Raw genomic sequence first — 23,489 nt, 5'->3', positions numbered from 1 at the left:
GATCCTAGTGCCTGACAGGCAGCTCACTGTGACCTTCTCCTTGTTCAGCCTGGTGAGCGGGACGTCAGTGTGTCTGATGATAGAGTCACCTATTACAAGTGTATCAGGTGTGTTATTTAGCCTTAAGGGCTGTGACTGTTAGGCACACTGGCTTTGTGAGCTATGTGTTGCACGTGTTTTGTTTTGGGGTAGCGGTTGCTTGGGTGTCTGCTTTGGATGTCTCTGCTGCTTAGGCAGATTTTTATTTAGAGCCTCCGAGTATGTTTTTGTGTGTTTATGTGTTTGGTTTGCTGTTGTGGTAGGTCTGTGTGAAACTGGAATTGTAGTGAGTGTGGTTTCCTTCTCCTCCTGACTGGTTACACCAGTACTGACTTGAGAGAACTTAGCCTCCAGTTTGGCTATATGGTTGCATCTCTCACATGTGTTGGAATTTGTTGGGAGGAGGAGAGAGTTGTCTGTGTACATGAGGCAGTTGTAACATTGCCTCAAGATTCTCATATTCACCAGCTGGACTGGAGAGGAGATTGACAACTGACCTTTGGATATGCTAGAATAGTATTGGGAATTCCTTTATAATTGAAAAAAGGGCCAATGGGGAACAAGGTACTCAAGGGGAGTTTGTGAGGGTGTAGTGCTTTTAATTTTTTAGTGCTGACTTATTGAGCAAGTGCCAGGTAACTTAAATGCAATGTGTTACAGGTAACTTAAATGCAAAAACGACAAACAGTAACTTTCTTTTAAGTGAAACAAGGAAATAAGTACAGTAAGCAATGCAGATATCACTAGGGATCCACAGAAGTGCTGAAAAGCCGTGTTTTAGGTGGAATTAGCATTTCAGGGAAATAACAAGCAAACAAACAACAAGCATACAAACAAAGCTAGATTCAGTAGGCCTGGATTTAGTCTATGCTACAGCAAACGAGGTGTACCAAATTCAGTAAGAAACAGTTCAAATATGCAGGCACTATAAGCCTTTAACTAGAAATTCCCAGCTCAGAAGGGTAGAGTCCAGCCTCTCCTCCCACAAAAGTGCAGACCACGAGCCTTCTTAATGTAAAATAACTGGCCTGAAGCCCAAGTGCTTAAACCAGAACTAATACACTTTTAGAATGACAGACACTGAGCCCTGAGTCAGCAGTTCCCAACTTAGAAGGATGTAAGCTACCTGTCCTGCCACCACAGTGCAGGCCACAAACCTTCCTAATGTAAAACAACTGGTCTGAAGCCCAGGTGCTTAATCCAAAAGACTTAGAATGATAGCTACACTTTAATCAAGTTACTACCAAGCAGTAATAAATACAATTGAATACTTTAAAGAATGCCTGGATTAGTGCTCAAGTTATACAAACAAAGCTAGATTCAGCAGGCCTGGATCTAGTCTATGCTACAGCAAACAAGGTGTACCAATTTCAGTAAGAAGCCGTTCAAATATGCAGGCACTATAAGCCTTTATCCAGAAATTCCCAGCTCAGAAGGGCAGAGTCCAGCCTCTCCTCCCACAAGAGTGCAGAATATGAACCCTCTTAATGTAAAATAACTGGCCTGAAGCCCAAGTGCTTAAACCAGAATTAATACACTTTTAGAATAACAGACACTGAGCCCTCAATCAGCAGTTCCCAATTTAGAAGGATCTGTCATGCAAGTGGTGTTATTCAATATTAGGCTGTGGTAGTGAGAAATGGTAGGGTCACTGACTATATGTTATGTAAGGTGTAATATTGAAAGTCAGGCTGTGGCAGTGAGACATGGTAATGTCTCTGATTATGTGTCATGTAAGTGCTGTTATTCAATGTTAGGCTGTGGCAGTGAGACATGGTAATGTCATTGATTATGTGTCGTGTAAGCACTGTTATTCAATGATAGGCTGTGGCAGTGAGACATGGTAATGTGACTTATTATCTTTCATGTAAGTGGTGTTATTCCATGTTAGGCTCTGGCAGTGATACATTGTAATGTCAGTGATTATGTGTCATGTAAATGGTGTTAGTCATTGTTAGGCTCTAGCTGAGAGACATGGTAATGTCACTGACTATGTGTCATATAAGTGGTGTTATTCAATGTTTGGCTTTGTAAGTGAGACATGGTAGGGTCACTGAATATTTGTTATGTAAGGGGAGATATTGAATGTCTGGCTGTGGCAGTGAAACATGGTAATGTCACTGATTCTTTATCATGTAAGGAGTGTTATTCAATGTTAGGCTGTAGAAGTGAGACATTGTAGGCTCACTTACTATATGTTATGTAAGAGGTTATATCGAATGTCATGGTGTGGGAGTGAGACATGGCAATGTCACTGATTATGTGTCATGTAGGCAGTGTCATTCAATGTCAGATCGTGGCAGTGAGACATGGTGATGTTACTGATTCTGTGTCATGCAAGCGGTGTTAGTCAATGTTAGGCTGTGGAAGTGAGGCATGGTAGGGTCACTGACTATATGTTATGTAAGGGATGATATTGAATGTCAGGCTGGACAGTGAAACATGGTATTGTACCTGATTATTTGTCATGTATGCGGTGTTATTCCGTGTTAGACTATGGAAGTGAGACATGATAGGGAAAATGACTATATGTTATGTAAGGAGTGATATTGAATGTCAGGCTGTGGCAGTGAGAACTGGTAAAGTCTCTGATTAAGTGTCATGTAAGAGGTTTTATTCATTGTTTGGCTGTGGAAGTGACACATGGTAGGGTCACTGACTATATGTTATGTAAGGGATGATATTGAATGTCAGGGTGTGGCAGTGAGACATAGTAATGTCATTGATTATGTGTCATGTAAGCAGTGTTATTCACTGCTAGGCTGTGGCAGTGAGACATGGTAATGTGACTTATTATATTTTGTGGAAGTGGTGTTATTCCATGTTAGGCTCTGGCAGTGATACATCATAATGTCAGTGATTATGTGTCATGTAAATAGTGTTATTCAATGTTAGGCTGTAGCTGAGAGACATGGTAATGACACTGACTATGTGTTATGTAAGTGGTGTTATTCAGTGTTAGGCTATGGCAGTGAGACATGGTAATGCCATTGATTATGTGTCGTATAAGCGGTGTTATTCAATGTTAGGCTGTGGCAGTGAGACATGGTAATGTGACATTATATTTCATGTAAGTGGTGTCATTCAATGTTAGGCTGTAGCTAAGAGACATGGTAATGTCACTGACTATGTGTCATGTAAGTTGTGTTATTCAGTGTTAAGCTGTGGAAGTGAGACATGGTAGGGTCACTGACTATATGTCACTGACTATATGTTATATAAGGGGTGATATCGAATGTCAGGCTGTGGCAGTGAGACATGGTAATGTCACTTATTATGTGTCATGTAAGCAGTGTTATTCAATCTTAGACTGTGGAAGTGAGACATAATAGTGTCACTGACTATATGCTATGTAAAGCGTGGTATAAAATGTCAGGCTGTGGCAGTGAGACATGGTAATGTCACTGATTATGTGTCATGTAAGCGGTGTTTTTCAAAATTAGGCTGTGGCAGTGAAACATTGTAATGTCACCGAGTATGTGTCATGTAAGCGGTCTTATTCATTGTTAAGCTGTGGAAGTGAGACATGGTAGGGTCATTTACTATTTGTTATGTAAGGGGGTGATATTGAATGTCAGGCTGGGCACTGAAACATGGTAATGTCAGTGATTTTTTGTCATGTAAGTGGTGTTATTCAATGTTAGGCTGTGGCAGTGAGACATGGTAATGTCACTGATTATGTGGTATGCAAGTGGTGTTATTCAATGTTAAACTGTGGCAGTGAGACATGGTAATGTCACTGATTATGTGTCATGTAAATGGTGTTATTCATTTTTAGGTTGTGGCAGTGAGACATGGTAATGTCACTGATTATGTGTCATGCAAGCAGTGTTATTCAATGTTAGGCTGTGGAAGTGAGACATGGCAGGGTCACTGACTATTTATTATGTAAGGAGATATATCGAATGTCAGGCTGTGGCAGTGAGACATGGTAATGTCTCTGATTACGTGTCATGTAAGTGGTGCTAGTCAATGTTAGGCTGTGGAAGTGAGACATGGTAATGTCACTGCGTATATGTCATATAAGTGGTGTTATCAAATTTAAGCTGTGGCAGTGAAACATGGTAATGTCACTGATTATGGGTGATGTAGGCAGTGTTATTCAATGTTAGGCTGTGGTGGTGAGACACTGTTATGTCACTGATTATGTATCATGTAAGCAGTGTTATTCAATGTTAGACTGTGGAAGTGAAAATGGTAGAATCACTGATTATATGTTTTGTAAGTGGTGATATTGAATGTCATGCTCTGGCAGTGAGAGATAATGTCACTGATTCTATGCTCCAGAGATCTAAACCTTGTCATCACAATGAACAAAACATGCTGGAGGGATAGGTTTCTGACCCAGAGACTCCCCAGATTCTGGAATAGACTGCCCATACATGTCAAGCAGTGCATGTCTTTGGCCATCTTCAAAAGGAACCTTGATGATTGGATGGGAGAAAGGAAATTCACCCCAGGGATCATGTCAATTGCCCTGCTAGATAGAGGTCCAGGGAATAAATATTGTGGGAAGAAATAGCCAGGGAATTGTTATGGCTAGGCTTGTACAGGCCCTAGGGCCAATAGCCTAGTACCAACCAATGAACCTATGAAATTTTGTAAGTGGTGTTATTCAATGTTAGACTGCAGTAGTGAGACATGGTAGGATCACTGACTATATGTTTTGTAAGAGGTGATATTGAATGTCAGGCTCTGGCAGTGTGACATGATAATGTGACTGATTATGTATCATCTAAGTGATGTTATTCAGTGTTAGACCGTGGAAGTTAGACATGGTAGGGTCACTGACTATATGTTATATATAGGGTGATATTAAATGTCAGGCTGCGGCAGTGAGACATGGTAATGTCACTGATTATGTGGCATGTAAGCAGTGTTATTCAATATTTGGCTGTGGCAGTGAGAGATGGTAATCTCACTTATTATGTGTGATGTAAGAAGTGTTATTCAATGTTAGGCTGTGGTGGTGAGACATGCTAATGTCACTGATTATATGGCATGTAAGCAGTGTTATTCAAAGTTATGCTGTGGCAGTGAGACATGGTAATGTCACTGATTATGTGTTATACAAGCAGTGTTATTCAATGTTAGGCTGTGGAAGTGAGACATGGTAGGGTCAATAACTATATGTTATGCAAGGGGTAATATCGAATATCAGGCTGTGGCAATGGACATGGTAATGTCATTGATTATGTGTCATGTAAGCAGTGTTATTCAATATTAGGCTGTGGCAGTGAAACACGGAAATGTCACTGATTATGTGCCATGTAACAAGTGTTATTCAATGTTAGACTGTGTTATGTAAGGGGTGATATTGAATGTCAGGCTGTGGCAGTGAGACATGGTAATGTCACTGATTCTGTGTCATGTAACAAGTGTTATTCAATGTTAGACTGTGGAAGTGAGACATGGTAGAGTCACAGAATATATGTTTTGTAAGGAGTGATACTGAATGTCATGCTGTGGCAGTGAGGCATAATAATGCCACTGTATCTGTGTCAAGTAAGCGGTGTTATTCAATGTTAGGCAGTGGAAGTGAGACATGGTAGGGTCACTGACTATATGTTATGTAAGAGGTGATACTGAATGTCAGGCTGTGGCAGTGAGACATGGTAATGTCACTGATTATGTGTCATGTAAGTGGTGTTATTCAATATTTGGCTGTGGCAGTGAGACATGGTAATGTCACTTATTATGTGTGATGTAAGAAGTGTTATTCAATGTTAGGCTGTGGTGGTGAGACATGCTAATGTCACTGATTATATGGCATGTAAGCAGTGTTATTCAAAGTTATGCTGTGGCAGTGAGACATGGCAATGTCACTGATTATGTGTTATACAAGCAGTGTTATTCAATGTTAGGCTTTGGAAGTGAGACATGGTAGGGTCAATAACTATATGTTATGCAAGGGGTAATATCGAATATCAGGCTGTGGCAATGGACATGGTAATGTCATTGATTATGTGTCATGTAAGCAGTGTTATTCAATATTCGGCTGTGGCAGTGAAACACGGAAATGTCACTGATTATGTGTCATGTAACAAGTGTTATTCAATGTTAGACTGTGTTATGTAAGGGGTGATATCGAATGTCAGGCTGTGGCAGTGAAACATGGTAATGTCACTGATTCTGTGTCATGTAACAAGTGTTATTCAATGTTAGACTGTGGAAGTGAGACATGGTAGAGTCACAGAATATATGTTTTGTAAGGAGTGATATTGAATGTCATGCTGTGGCAGTGAGGCATAATAATGCCACTGTATCTGTGTCAAGTAAGCGGTGTTATTCAATGTTAGGCAGTGGATGTGAGATGTGGTAGGGTCACGGACTATATGTTATGTAAGAGGTGATACTGAATGTCAGGCTGTGGCAGTGAAACATGGTAATGTCACTGATTCTGTGTCATATAAGCAATGTAATTTAATGTTAAGCCGTGGAAGTGAGACATGATAGTTTCATTGACTATATGTTATGTAAGGGGTGATATCGAATGTCAGGATGTGGCAGTTAGGTATGGTATGTCACTTATTATGTGGCATGTAAGTGGTGTTATTCAGTGTTAGGCTGTGGCAGTTAGACATGGTACACTGATTATGTGTCATGTAAGTAGTGTTATTTAATGTGCATACCCCCCCCCCCGGAAATAACATCCCCACTTTAGAACAACTTCTTGAACAACTCTCTAATAACTTCCCTCAGGAAACACTATTCCTTGGGGACTTTAACATTGATTGGAAATCTTGTAACAATGCTAACCCTACTTCCCATATAAACCTTTATGGTTTCAAACAACTAATTGATAGTCCCACTAGAATAAATAATAAGAGCAAAAAAGAAACCACCCTAGACTGGATTCTTACAAACTCCCCCCTACAAACCTACCAAACTGGCATCCTTCCTGATGACCTTAGCAATCACTCCCTCACTTATGTCGTTAGAGCTAAAACGAATCTAAACTTACCTACCTCTCATAGAACACTATATTCAAAAAAAATTTAATCCCAAACAGTTTCAAACAGAACTTTCACAATACAACTGGACCCCTCTAAAACACCTCTCACTTAACAATGCCGTTGAACATTTCAACTCAGCATTCCTTGCAATCTTAAATCAACATGCCCCAAGTCGTACCATTAGAACAAAGACCAAAACAGCACCCTGGCTAACCTCTAATACTAAACAAAAAATTATACTCAGAAATAAATCTTGGAAAAAATGGCGTTCCTCTAGAAACCCAACAGATCATCAAACCTTTAGAGAGCTCAGAAACAATACCAAAAGCCATCCTTTCAGATAAAAAGAATTATTACTTTGAACTCCAGCAATCCACCAAAAGAACCAAAAAAGTTCTGGTCTACTATCAATAATCTACTTACCCCAGGCAAAGTAGTTACACCCAACCCACAGAATTTAGACCCTGATAATCCCTCTTTAATAGCCAATAACTTCAATACCTTCTTTACTACTTGCATACAAAGTCTAGCGCACCACTTATCTCCTGATGCTTCCCAACTGCTCTTAAGTAACATCAACAACTCCTTCTTCCCTTCAACTTCAACCCATACCCACCTCCTACATACAATCTCTCTTACAAAAACTTAAACCCACTACCCCCTCAGCAGATAAGCTTCCTGCTGAATTCCTTCAAGTAGCAGCTAAAGCTATTGCCTACCCTGTTTCTATCCTAATAAACAGATCCATAAAAAAAAGTACTTTTCCAGCAATCTGGAAGATATCACACATCATACCCTTACACAAAGGAGGCAAATCCACTGACCTTTCAAACTTTCGCCCTATAGCGCTATTATCTCCACTAGCTAAAATCATGGAAAAATGTATACACAAACAACTACGTAACCATCTCCTTCATAACAACCTACTAGCTAACACTCAACATGGATTTAGACCTTCACATAGTACTACCACTGCACTACTTTCTTTTACCAACACCATCAACTGTAACCGTAACAACAACAAACTAACCTCTTCTCTTTTCCTAGACCTGTCAAAAGCCTTCGATATGGTCAACCATACACTTCTTCTACACATATTAAAATCTCTTGCCCTGGATTTCTCTTCCTTAACCTGGTTCTCATCCTATCTTGAAAATCGACAACAAGCAGTACTATCGAAAAACTCTCTATCTGCTCTACTACCTATCTCTTTAGGAGTACCTCAAGGATCTATACTAGGCCCACTCTTATTCTCTATCTTTATTAATGATCTCCAATCATCTATCCAAAACACTACCTGTATACAATATGCAGATGATTCTACCATTATTTGCACAGCTTCCACTCAATCTGAACTCCAGTCACTGACACAATCTACCTTTTCTACCGTCGAACAGTGGTTCTCAAAAAGATGTCTTCTCCTCAACCCCAAGAAAACAAAACTATTACTATTCTCACCTACCCACAAATCTTCTCAACTAAACTTCACTATTACTGCAAGTGATAATTCCCTCATCTCCCCCGACTCTACTACCAAACTGCTTGGTGTTACCATTGATAATAATCTTAGCTATGATTTTCATATCAATAACACTATAAAAGCAGTTAATAAAAAGATTGGTTCACTGTACAGAATTAAACCCTTCCTTACACCAGAAGCACGGACCACCTTAGCACAATCACATCTTATCTCTACCCTACTGTATGCTTCCTCTATTTACACTAATCTCTCTAAAAGCAACCTTAGGAAACTGACTACATCCTACCATAATATAGCTCGTTTTGCCACAGCATCCCAGTATAGAACTCACCATTGTCTAAACTTAAAACACTTACACTGGTTGGAACTTCCTAACAAACTTATCTATCAACAACTCTTAATAACACATAACATTCTATATCAACCAGCAAAGACACCTGCTCTTAGTAACCTCTTGACCCCCTATAATAACTTGAAACAGCTGCGCTCTGCCAAATAGCTACAAGTCAACACAACTAGAATTACAAATTCTGCAGGTAACTGCCTTTTCTCCAACTCAGTAGGCAAAATATGGAATAACCTCCCCTCACACATTACCTCTCTAGGCTCCTTTCATCTATTTAAAAAACAACTTCTTTTACATCTGAACAACTTCTGGCTCTGCTCTTGTACCAATCCAGACTAATCTACTATCTTCATTCTACTATCATATTTCCTTATTTCAAAACTGCAACCTTTCTCTGTGATCACAAATGACTTAATGACTGTACTGTTACCACTGTTCTCATAAAAAAAAAAAAAAAAAAAGGGTAAAGAATTAATGCCTTTCTCAACACGTAGATGGTACTATGTGTTTTTTATTACTTGATCTAGACTAATATGTATGCATTGTTGCTCACTGTCTGTGTCACAGGCATTTATTGTAAATGTTTAATTTCTATAACCTTGCTTTAATCTGTGGAGCTTTTCTCCCCGGGCCTCCACTGAAAATGGAAATTATCCAGCTGGACTAGCCCGGTCAACAAATGTAAAATAAAATAAATAAATAAAATAAAATAAAATAGGCTGTGGCAGTGAGACATGACAATGTCACTGATTCTGTGTCATGAAGAATACAGGATCCATGGGACCAGACAACATCCTTGGCTGTGTACTATATGAACTACAAAATGAACTGGCACCTCACCTAAGTGTGATGTTTAATCATAGCTTCACCTCAGGCTTCATGCACACTAAGTGGCACACAGCTTCAGTTATCCCACTCCACAAGGGGGGATCCACCTTGGATCCTGGGAACTACCACCCCAGCAGTTTGATGAACTGGATCTGCAAGCCCATGGAATGTATGATCTAGGAACTTATAAAGAAAGACATTGGCAACCTTCAAACACTGGAATCAACCCAGTTTGGGTTCGTGAAGGCCGATCTTGTCTCCTGAACCTGATTGACTTCTCTGAATCAGTCTCCAGAGTTGTGGACTAGGGTAAGGTGGTTCACACAGCTTATCTGGACAACTCAAGGCCTTTGATACCATACCCAACTGTGGAATCATATATAAACTTACAAAGCTGGGCATTAATCCCTACATCACTTGATGGGTTGGCAACTGGCTTACTGACAGAACCCACACTGTAAAAGTAGCGACTCAAAATCCATCTCCAGACAAGTGACAAGTGGAGTACCTCAGGGTTCAGTCCTGGGACCACTCTTGTTTGGCATCTACTTCTCTGAAGTGCAGGCCAACACTAAGGGACTATGGCTAACAAAGCTCAGAGATGACTGCAAACTGGGAGCCATTATTGAATCCCCAAATTATGTGGATATTCTACAAAAGGGCCTTACAGAAACAGATGCTTGGTGCCAGAGCCATGGGATAAAGCTCAGTGCCAAGAAATGTATAGTTTTCCCTTTTGGGAAAAAACATGTACCAATGAATTACCACATAGGTGGCAGTACACTAAACACCAAAAGCGTGATAAGAGACTTAGGGACACAGGTGGGCACCTTAGATAATCACATCACCACATCAGTCAGGAAATCCTTCTATGTGGCACATCTCATCACTAAGGGCTTTTCATTCCAAAAAAAGGAGGTCATTGTCCCAATGTATTCATCCCTCATTAGACCCATTACAGAATACAAAGCCCCATTTGGTATGTACCTCTCAAGACATCTGCAACAGCTGGAAAGGCCGCAGAAGTACCACACTAAAAGAATCACAGACCTAAAGCAGATGCCCTATGCTGACCATATAAAAATACTCCAGCCATACTCAGTTGCATATTGTCTACTCAGAGGAAATCTCTGCTTAAGATACAAGGCCATGTCAAACCCAGAGCTGTTGGACATGCTACACTTAAAGAAATCCCAATCCCTCAGAGCCACATGCTCCAGAGATCTAAACCTTGTCATCACAATGAACAAAACATGCTGGAGGGATAGGTTCCTGACCCAGAGACTCCCCAGATTCTGGAATAGACTGCCCATACATGTCAAGCAGTGCATGTATTTGGCCGTCTTCAAAAGGAACCTTGATGATTGGATGGGAGAAAGGAAATTCACCCCAGGGATCATGTCAATTGCCCTGCTAGATAGAGGTCCAGGGAATAAATATTGTGGGAAGAAATAGCCAGGGAATTGTTATGGCTAGGCTTGTACAGGCCCTAGGGCCAATAGCCTAGTACCAACCAATGAACCTATGAAATTTTGTAAGTGGTGTTATTCAATGTTAGACTGCAGTAGTGAGACATGATAGGATCACTGACTATATGTTTTGTAAGAGGTGATATCGGATGCCAGGCTGTGGCAGTGTGACATGGTAATGTGACTGATTATGTATCATCTAAGTGGTGTTATTCAGTGTTAGACTGTGGAAGTGAGACATGGTAGGGTCACTGACTATATGTTATATATGGGGTGATATTAAATGTCAGGCTGTGGCAGTGAGACATGGTAATGTAACTGATTATGTGTCATGTAAGCAGTTGTATTCAATATTTGGCTGTGGCAGTGAGAGATGGTAATCTCACTTATTATGTGTGATGTAAGAAGTGTTATTCAATGTTAGGCTGTGGTGGTGAGACATGCTAATGTCACTGATTATATGGCATGTAAGCAGTGTTATTCAAAGTTATGCTGTGGCAGTGAGACATGGTAATGTCACTGATTATGTGTTATACAAGCAGTGTTATTCAATGTTAGGCTGTGGAAGTGAGACATGGTAGGGTCAATAACTATATGTTATGCAAGGGGTAATATCGAATATCAGGCTGTGGCAATGGACATGGTAATGTCATTGATTATGTGTATTGTAAGCAGTGTTATTCAATATTAGGCTGTGGCAGTGAAACACGGAAATGTCACTGATTATGTGCCATGTAACAAGTGTTATTCAATGTTAGACTGTGTTATGTAAGGGGTGATATTGAATGTCAGGCTGTGGCAGTGAGACATGGTAATGTCACTGATTCTGTGTCATGTAACAAGTGTTATTCAATGTTAGACTGTGGAAGTGAGACATGGTAGAGTCACAGAATATATGTTTTGTAAGGAGTGATACTGAATGTCATGCTGTGGCAGTGAGGCATAATAATGCCACTGTATCTGTGTCAAGTAAGCGGTGTTATTCAATGTTAGGCAGTGGATATGAGATGTGGTAGGGTCACTGACTATATGTTATGTAAGAGGTGATACTGAATGTCAGGCTGTGGCAGTGAAACATGGTAATGTCGCTGATTATGTGCCATGTAAGCAGTGTTATTCAATATTTGGCTGTGGCAGTGAGAGATGGTAATCTCACTTATTATGTGTGATGTAAGAAGTGTTATTCAATGTTAGGCTGTGGTGGTGAGACATGCTAATGTCACTGATTATATGGCATGTAAGCAGTGTTATTCAAAGTTATGCTGTGGCAGTGAGACATGGCAATGTCACTGATTATGTGTTATACAAGCAGTGTTATTCAATGTTAGGCTTTGGAAGTGAGACATGGTAGGGTCAATAACTATATGTTATGCAAGGGGTAATATCGAATATCAGGCTGTGGCAATGGACATGGTAATGTCATTGATTATGTGTCATGTAAGCAGTGTTATTCAATATTCGGCTGTGGCAGTGAAACACGGAAATGTCACTGATTATGTGTCATGTAACAAGTGTTATTCAATGTTAGACTGTGTTATGTAAGGGGTGATATCGAATGTCAGGCTGTGGCAGTGAAACATGGTAATGTCACTGATTCTGTGTCATGTAACAAGTGTTATTCAATGTTAGACTGTGGAAGTGAGACATGGTAGAGTCACAGAATATATGTTTTGTAAGGAGTGATATTGAATGTCATGCTGTGGCAGTGAGGCATAATAATGCCACTGTATCTGTGTCAAGTAAGCGGTGTTATTCAATGTTAGGCAGTGGATGTGAGATGTGGTAGGGTCACGGACTATATGTTATGTAAGAGGTGATACTGAATGTCAGGCTGTGGCAGTGAAACATGGTAATGTCACTGATTCTGTGTCATATAAGCAATGTAATTTAATGTTAAGCCGTGGAAGTGAGACATGATAGTTTCATTGACTATATGTTATGTAAGGGGTGATATCGAATGTCAGGATGTGGCAGTTAGGTATGGTATGTCACTTATTATGTGGCATGTAAGTGGTGTTATTCAGTGTTAGGCTGTGGCAGTTAGACATGGTACACTGATTATGTGTCATGTAAGTAGTGTTATTTAATGTGCATACCCCCCCCCCCGGAAATAACATCCCCACTTTAGAACAACTTCTTGAACAACTCTCTAATAACTTCCCTCAGGAAACACTATTCCTTGGGGACTTTAACATTGATTGGAAATCTTGTAACAATGCTAACCCTACTTCCCATATAAACCTTTATGGTTTCAAACAACTAATTGATAGTCCCACTAGAATAAATAATAAGAGCAAAAAAGAAACCACCCTAGACTGGATTCTTACAAACTCCCCCCTACAAACCTACCAAACTGGCATCCTTCCTGATGACCTTAGCAATCACTCCCTCACTTATGTCGTTAGAGCTAAAACGAATCTAAACTTACCTACCTCTCATAGAACACTATATTCAAAAAAAAAATTTAATCCCAAACAGTTTCAAACAGAACTTTCACAATACAACTGGACCCCTCTAAAACACCTCTCACTTAACAATGCCGTTGAACATTTCAACTCAGCATTCCTTGCAATCTTAAATCAACATGCCCCAAGTCGTACCATTAGAACAAAGACCAAAACAGCACCCTGGCTAACCTCTAATACTAAACAAAAAATTATACTCAGAAATAAATCTTGGAAAAAATGGCGTTCCTCTAGAAACCCAACAGATCATCAAACCTTTAGAGAGCTCAGAAACAATACCAAAAAAGCCATCCTTTCAGATAAAAAGAATTATTACTTTGAACTCCAGCAATCCACCAAAAAAGAACCAAAAAAGTTCTGGTCTACTATCAATAATCTACTTACCCCAGGCAAAGTAGTTACACCCAACCCACAGAATTTAGACCCTGATAATCCCTCTTTAATAGCCAATAACTTCAATACCTTCTTTACTACTTCCATACAAAGTCTAGCTAACCACTTATCTCCTGATGCTTCCCAACTGCTCTTAAGTAACATCAACAACTCCTTCTTCCCTTCAACTTCAACCCATACCCACCTCCTACATACAATCTCTCTTACAAAAACTTAAACCCACTACCCCCTCAGCAGATAAGCTTCCTGCTGAATTCCTTCAAGTAGCAGCTAAAGCTATTGCCTACCCTGTTTCTATCCTAATAAACAGATCCATAAAAAGTACTTTTCCAGCAATCTGGAAGATATCACACATCATACCCTTACACAAAGGAGGCAAATCCACTGACCTTTCAAACTTTTCCCTATAGCGCTATTATCTCCACTAGCTAAAATCATGGAAAAATGTATACACAAACAACTACGTAACCATCTCCTTCATAACAACCTACTAGCTAACACTCAACATGGATTTAGACCTTCACATAGTACTACCACTGCACTACTTTCTTTTACCAACACCATCAACTGTAACCGTAACAACAACAAACTAACCTCTTCTCTTTTCCTAGACCTGTCAAAAGCCTTCGATATGGTCAACCATACACTTCTTCTACACATATTAAAATCTCTTGCCCTGGATTTCTCTTCCTTAACCTGGTTCTCATCCTATCTTGAAAATCGACAACAAGCAGTACTATCGAAAAACTCTCTATCTGCTCTACTACCTATCTCTTTAGGAGTACCTCAAGGATCTATACTAGGCCCACTCTTATTCTCTATCTTTATTAATGATCTCCAATCATCTATCCAAAACACTACCTGTATACAATATGCAGATGATTCTACCATTATTTGCACAGCTTCCACTCAATCTGAACTCCAGTCACTGACACAATCTACCTTTTCTACCGTCGAACAGTGGTTCTCAAAAGATGTCTTCTCCTCAACCCCAAGAAAACAAAACTATTACTATTCTCACCTACCCACAAATCTTCTCAACTAAACTTCACTATTACTGCAAGTGATAATTCCCTCATCTCCCCCGACTCTACTACCAAACTGCTTGGTGTTACTATTGATAATAATCTTAGCTATGATTTTCATATCAATAACACTATAAAAGCAGTTAATAAAAGATTGGTTCACTGTACAGAATTAAACCCTTCCTTACACCAGAAGCACGGACCACCTTAGCACAATCACATCTTATCTCTACCCTACTGTATGCTTCCTCTATTTACACTAATCTCTCTAAAAGCAACCTTAGGAAACTGACTACATCCTACCATAATATAGCTCGTTTTGCCACAGCATCCCAGTATAGAACTCACCATTGTCTAAACTTAAAACACTTACACTGGTTGGAACTTCCTAACAAACTTATCTATCAACAACTCTTAATAACACATAACATTCTATATCAACCAGCAAAGACACCTGCTCTTAGTAACCTCTTGACCCCCTATAATAACTTGAAACAGCTGCGCTCTGCCGAAAAGCTACAAGTCAACACAACTAGAATTACAAATTCTGCAGGTAACTGCCTTTTCTCCAACTCAGTAGGCAAAATATGGAATAACCTCCCCTCACACATTACCTCTCTAGGCTCCTTTCATCTATTTAAAAAACAACTTCTTTTACATCTGAACAACTTCTGGCTCTGCTCTTGTACCAATCCAGACTAATCTACTATCTTCATTCTACTATCATATTTCCTTATTTCAAAACTGCAACCTTTCTCTGTGATCACAAATGACTTAATGACTGTACTGTTACCACTGTTCTCATAAAAAAAAAAAAAAAAAAAGGGTAAAGAATTAATGCCTTTCTCAACACGTAGATGGTACTATGTGTTTTTTATTACTTGATCTAGACTAATATGTATGCATTGTTGCTCACTGTCTGTGTCACAGGCATTTATTGTAAATGTTTAATTTCTATAACCTTGCTTTAATCTGTGGAGTTTCTCCCCGGGCCTCCACTGAAAATGGAAATTATCCAGCTGGACTAGCCCGGTCAACAAATGTAAAATAAAATAAATAAATAAAATAAAATAAAATAGGCTGTGGCAGTGAGGCATGATAATGTCACTGATTCTGTGTCATGAAGAATACAGCATCCATGGGACCAGACGACATCCTTGGCTGTGTACTATATGAACTACAAAATGAACTGGCACCTCAACTAAGTGTCATGTTTAATCATAGCCTCAACTGAGGCTTCATGCACACTGAGTGGCACACAGCTTCAGTTATCCCACTCCACAAGGGGGGATCCACCTTGGATCCTGGGAACTATCGCTCCAGCAGTCTGATAAACTTGATCTGCAAGGCCATGGAATTTATGATCTAGGAACTTATAAAGAAAGACATTGGCAACCTTCAAATACTGTAATCAACCCAGTTTGGGTTTGTGAAGGCCGATCTTGTCTCCTGAACCTGATTGACTTCTCTGAATCAGTCTCCAGAGTTGTGGACTAGGGTAAGGTGGTTCACACAGCTTATCTGGACAACTCCAAGGCCTTTGATACCATACCCAACTGTGGAATCATATATAAACTTACAAAGCTGGGCATTAATCCCTACATCACTTGATGGGTTGGCAACTGGCTTACTGACAGAACCCACACTGTAAAAGTAGCGACTCAAAATCCATCTCCAGACAAGTGACAAGTGGAGTACCTCAGGGTTCAGTCCTGGGACCACTCTTGTTTGGCATCTACTTCTCTGAAGTGCAGGCCAACACTAAGGGACTATGGCTAACAAAGCTCAGAGATGACTGCAAACTGGGAGCCATTATTGAATCCCCAAATTATGTGGATATTCTACAAAAGGGCCTTACAGAAACAGATGCTTGGTGCCAGAGCCATGGGCTAAAACTCAGTGCCAAGAAATGTATAGTTTTCCCCTTTGGGAAAAAACATGTACCGATGAATTACCACATAGGTGGCAGTACACTAAACACCAAAAGCGTGATAAGAGAAGTAGGGACACAGATGGGCAGTGGTCTCACCTTAGATAATCACATCACCACATCAGTCAGGAAATCCTTCTATGTGGCACACCTCATGACTAAGGGTTTTTCATCCTGAAAAAAGAAGGTCATTGTCCCACTGTACTCATCCCTCATTAGACCCATTACAGAATACAAAGCCCCATTTGGTATGTACCTCTCAAGACATCTGCAACAGCTGGAAAGGCCGCAGAAGTACCACACTAAAAGAATCACAGACCTAAAGCAGATGCCCTATGCTGACCATATAAAAATACTCCAGCCATACTCAGTTGCATATTGTCTACTCAGAGGAAATCTCTGCTTAAGATACAAGGCCATGTCAAACCCAGAGCTGTTGGACATGCTACACTTAAAGAAATCCCAATCCCTCAGAGCCACATGCTCCAGAGATCTAAACCTTGTCATCATAATGAACAAAACATGCTGGAGGGATAGGTTCCTGACCCAGGGACTCCCAGATTCTGGAATGGACTGCCCATACATGTCAAGCAGTGCATGTATTTGGCCGTCTTCAAAAGGAACCTTGATGATTGGATGGGAGAAAGGAAATTCACCCCAGGGATCATGTCAATTGCCCTGCTAGATAGAGGTCCAGGGAATAAATATTGTGGGAAGAAATAGCCAGGGAATTGTTATGGCTAGGCTTGTACAGGCCCTAGGGCCAATAGCCTAGTACCAACCAATGAACCTATGAAATTTTGTAAGTGGTGTTATTCAATGTTAGACTGCAGTAGTGAGACATGATAGGATCACTGACTATATGTTTTGTAAGAGGTGATATCGGATGCCAGGCTGTGGCAGTGTGACATGGTAATGTGACTGATTATGTATCATCTAAGTGGTGTTATTCAGTGTTAGACTGTGGAAGTGAGACATGGTAGGGTCACTGACTATATGTTATATATGGGGTGATATTAAATGTCAGGCTGTGGCAGTGAGACATGGTAATGTAACTGATTATGTGTCATGTAAGCAGTTGTATTCAATATTTGGCTGTGGCAGTGAGAGATGGTAATCTCACTTATTATGTGTGATGTAAGAAGTGTTATTCAATGTTAGGCTGTGGTGGTGAGACATGGTAATGTCACTGATTATATGGCATGTAAGCAGTGTTAGTCAAAGTTATGCTGTAGCAGTGAGACATGGTAATATCACTGATTATGTGTTATACAAGCAGTGTTATTCAATGTTAGGCTCTGGAAGTGAGACATGGTAGGGTCAATAACTATATGTTATGCAAGGGGTAATATTGAATATCAGGCCGTGGCAGTGAGACATGGTAATGTCACTGATTCTGTGCCATTTAAGTGGTGTTATTCAATGTTAGACTGCGGAAGTGAGACATGGTAGGATCACTGACTATATGTTGTGCAAGGGGTGGTATTGAATGTCAGGCTGTGGCAATGATACATGGTAATAGGTTCATAGGTTCATAGGTTGATACTAGGCTATCTGCCCTAGGGCATTTATAAGCCTAGCCAGAGTGTGTTTGGCTTTTGCCACCCTTTTAGATTAGTTGACTGTGCCTCTGTATAGTAGGTCACAGAAGATAGCCCTTTTGATGTCACTGATTATGTATCATGCAAGTGATGTAATTCAGTATTAGGCTGTGGAAGTGAGACATTTTAGCTTCACTGGCTATATGTTATATAAGGGGTGATATCGAATGTCAGGCTGTGGCAGTGATACATTGTAATGTCACTGATTATGTATCATATAAGTGCTGTTTTTCAATGTTAGGCTGTGGAAGTGAGAATGAACCTATGAAATTTTGTAAGTGGTGTTATTCAATGTTAGACTGCAGTAGTGAGACATGATAGGATCACTGACTATATGTTTTGTAAGAGGTGATATCGAATGTCAGGCTGTGGCAGTGTGACATGGTAATGTGACTGATTATGTATCATCTAAGTGGTGTTATTCAGTGTTAGACTGTGGAAGTGAGACATGATAAGGTCACTGACTATATGTTATGTAAGAGGTGATATCAAATGTCAGGCTGTGGTAGTGGAACATGGTAATGTCTCTGATTATGTGTCACGTAAGTGGTGTTATTCAATGTTATGCTATGGAAGTGAGATATGATAGGGTCTTTGTCATGTAAGCTGTGTTATTCAATATTAGGCTGTGGAAGTGAGACAAGGTAGGGTCACTGACTATATGTTATGTTAGGGGTATTATTAAATGTATGAGTGTGCAGTGAGACATGGGAATGTCACTGATTATGTGTCATATAAGCAGTGTTATTCAATGTCAGCCTGTGGCAGTGAGACATGATAATGTCACTGATTCTGTGTCATGTAAGTTGTGTTATTCAATGTTAGGCTGTGGAAGTGAGACATTTTAGGGTCACTGACTATATGTTATGTAAGGGGTGATATTGAATGTCAGTCTGTGCAGTGAGACATGGTAATGTCTCTGATTATGTCATGTAAGTGATGTTATTCAATGTTAGGCTGTGGAAGTGAGTCATGGTAGGGTCACTGACTATATACTATCTAAGGGGTGATATTGAATGTCAGGCTGTGGCAGTAAGACATGGTAATGTCTCTGATTATGTGGCATGTAAGTGATGCTATTCAATGTTAGACTCTAGCAGTGAGACATGATAATGTCACTGATTATGTGTCATCCAAGTGGTGTTATTCAGTGTTAGGCTGTGTCAGTGAGAGATGGTAGTCTCATTTATTATGTGTGATGTAAGCAGTGTTATTCAATGTTAGGCTGTGGTGATGTGACACGGTAATGTCACTGATTATGTGGCATGTAAGCAGTGTTATTCAAAGTTAGGCTGTGGCAGTGAGGCATGGTAATGTCACTGATTATGTGTTAATGCAAGCGGTGTTTTTCAGTGTTAGGCTGTGAAAGTAAGACATGGTAGGGTCACTGACTATATGTTATGTAAGGGGTGATATCGAATGTCAGGCTGTCACATTGAGACATGGTAATGTCATTGATTCTGTACCATTCAAGCTGTGTTATTTAATGTTAGGTTGTGGAAGTGAGACATGGTAGGATCACAGACTATATGTTAAGTAAGGGGTGATATTGAATGTCAGTCTGTGGAAGTCAGAAATGGTAATGTCACTGATTATGTATCATGTAAGCGGTGTGATTCAATGTTATACTGTGGAAGTGAGACATTGTAGTATCACTGACTTTATGTTGTGCAAGGGGTGGTATGGAATGTCAGGCTGTGGCAATGTGACATGGTAATGCCACTGATTATGTATCATGCAAGTGATATAATTCAATGTTAGGCTGTGGAAGTGAGACATTTTAGTTTCACTAACTATATGTTATGGGGTGACATCGAATGTCAGGCTATGGCAGTGATACATGGTAATGTCGCTGATTATGTGTCATGTAGGTGGTGTTATTCAATGTTAGCCTGTGGGAGTAAGACATGGTAATGTCACTTATTATGTGTCATGTAAGCGGTACTATTCACTGTTAGCCTGTGGTGGAGAGACATGGTAATGTCACTGATTATGTGTCATGCAAACAGTGTTATTCAATGTTAGGCTGTGGAAGTGAGACATGGCAGTGTCACTGATTCTGTGTAATGTAAGCTGTGTTATTCAATATTAGGCTGTGGAAGTAAGACATGGTAGGGTCACTGACTATATGTTATGTAAGGGGTAATATTAAATGTCAGTGTCTGCAGTGAGACATGATAATGTCACTGATTATGTGTCATGTAAGTGGTGTTATTCAATGCCAGACTGTGGCAGTGAGACATGGTAAAGTCACTGATTCTGTGTCATGTAAGTTGTGTAATTCAATGCTAGGCTGTGGAAGTGAGACATTGTAGGGTCACTGACTATATATTATGTAAGGGGTGATATCAAATGTCAGGCTGTGGCAGTGAGACATGGTAAGATCACTGACTATATGTTATGCAAGGGCTGGTATCAAATGTCAGACTGTGGCAGAGTGACATGGTAAATCACTGATTATGTATCGTGTAAGCGGTGTAATTTAATGTTAGGCTGTGGAAGTGAGACATAATAGGGCCACTGACTATATGCTATGTAAGGGGTGGTATCGAATGTCAGGCTGTGGCAGTGAGACATGGTAATGTCACTGATTATGTGTCATGTAAACGGTGTTATTCAATGTCAGTCTGTGGCAGTGAGACATGGTAAAGTCACTGATTCTGTGTCATGTAAGCTGTGTAATTCAATCTTAGGCTGTGGAAGTAAGACACTGTAGGGTAATTGACTATACGTTATTTAAGGGGTGATATTGAATGTTAAGCTGTGGCAGTGAGACATGGTAAGATCACTGATTATGTGTCATGTAAGCAGTGTTATTCAATGTCAGTCTGGCAGTGAGACATGGTAAAGTCACTGATTCTGTGTCATGTAAGCTGTGTAATTCAATCTTAGGCTGTGAAAGTAAGACATCGTAGGGTCACTGACTATACGTTATTTAAGGGGTGATATCGAATGTCAGGCTGTGGCAGTGAGACATGGTAAGATCACTGACTATATGTTATGCAAGGGCTGGTATCAAATGCCAGGCTGTGGCAGTGTGACATGGTAGAGTCACCGATTATGTGTCATGTATGCGGTGTAATTCAATGTTAGGCTGTGGAAGTGAGACATGATAGGGTCACTGACTATATGTTATGTAAGGGGTGGTATTGAATGTCAGGCTATGGCAGTGAGACATGGTAATGTCACTTATTATGTGTCATGTAAGCGGTGTTATTCAGTTTCAGTCTGTTGCAGTGAGACATGGTAAAGCCACTGATTCTGTGTTATGTAAGCTATGTTATTCAATGTTAGGCTGTGGGAGAGAGACATTGTATGGTCACTGACTATATGTTATGTAAGGGTGATATCGAATGTCAGGCTGTGGCAGTGAGACATGGTAAGATCACTGACTATATGTTATGCAAGGGGTGGTATCAAATGTCAGACTCTGGCAGTGTGACATGGTAGAGTCACTGATTATGTATCATGTATGCAGTGTAATTCAATGTTAGGCTGTAGAAGTGAGACATGATAGGGTCACTGACTATATGTTATATAAGGGGTGGTATCGAATGACAGGCTGTGGCAGTGAGACATGGTAATGTCACTGATTATGTGTCATGTAAGTGGTGTTATTCAATGTTAGGCTTTGGAAGGGATACATAGTAGGGTCACTGACTATATGTTATGTAATGGGTGATATTGAATATCAGGCTGGGCAGTGAAACATGGTAATGTCACTGACTGACATGTAAATGGTGTTATTCAATGTTAGGCAGTGGAAGTGAGACATGGTAGTTTCATTGACTATATGTTATGTAATTGGTGATATCGAATATCAGGCTGTGGCAGTGAGACTTGTTAATGTCACTGATTCTGTGTCATGTAAGCGGTGTTAGTCAATGTTAGGCTGTGGAAGTGAGACATGGTAGTTTCATTGACTATATGTTACGTAATGCGTGATATCGAATGTCAGGCTGTGGCAGTGAGACATGGTATGTCACTTATGTGGCATGGGTACCTTTTGGCTAGACTTATATAGTCCTTAGGGCAAATAGCCTAGTACCTACCTATGAACCTATGAACCTATGTAAGTGGTGTTATTCAATGTTAGGCTGTGGCAGTGAGACATGGTAATGTCACTGATTCTGTGTTATGAAGAATACAGCATCCATAGGACTAGATGACATCCCGGGCTGTGTACTACATGAACTACAAAATGAACTGGCACCTCACCTAAGTGTGATGTTTAATCATAACCTCACCTCAGGCTTCATGCCCACTGAGTGGCGCACAGCTACAGTTATCTCACTCCACAACAGGGGATCCACCTTGGATCCTGGGAACTACCATCCCACTAGACTGATGAGCCTGATCTGCAAGGCCATGGATAGTATGATCATGGAACTTATAAAGAAAGACATTGGCAACCTTCATACCCTGGAACCCACCATATTTGGATTTTTGAAGGGCCGATCTTGTCTCCTGAACTTGGCTGACTTTTTTGAATCCATCTCCAGAGTTATGGCTGCAGGTAAGGCAGTCCACACAGCCTATCTGGACCTCACCAAGGCCTTTTATACTATCCCCCACTCTGGAATCATAGATAAACTTACTAAGCTGGGCATTAATCCCTACATCACTCAATGGGTTGCCACCTGACTTACTGACAGAACCCACACTGTGAAAGTAGCCAACTCCAAATCCAGCTCCAGACAAGTGACAAGTGGAGTACATCAGGGTTCAGTCCTGTGTCCGCTGTTGTTTGGCATCTACTTCTTTGAAGTACAGGCCAAAACTAAGGGACTCTGGCTAACAAAGTTTGTAGATGACTGTAAAGTGGGAGCCATTATTGAATCCCCAAATGATGTGCATATTCTATAAAAGGGCCTTACAGAAACAGATGCTTGGTGCCAGAGCCATGGGCTCAAGCCCAATGCCAAGAAATGTGTAGTTATCCCCTTTGGGAAAAAAC

Source organism: Protopterus annectens, chromosome 16.part0, assembly GCF_019279795.1.
Source record: "Protopterus annectens isolate FY-2018-M chromosome 16.part0, PAN1.0, whole genome shotgun sequence".
Classification (NCBI taxonomy): Eukaryota; Metazoa; Chordata; order Ceratodontiformes; family Protopteridae; genus Protopterus; species Protopterus annectens.
This window is presented reverse-complemented; position numbering follows the sequence as displayed.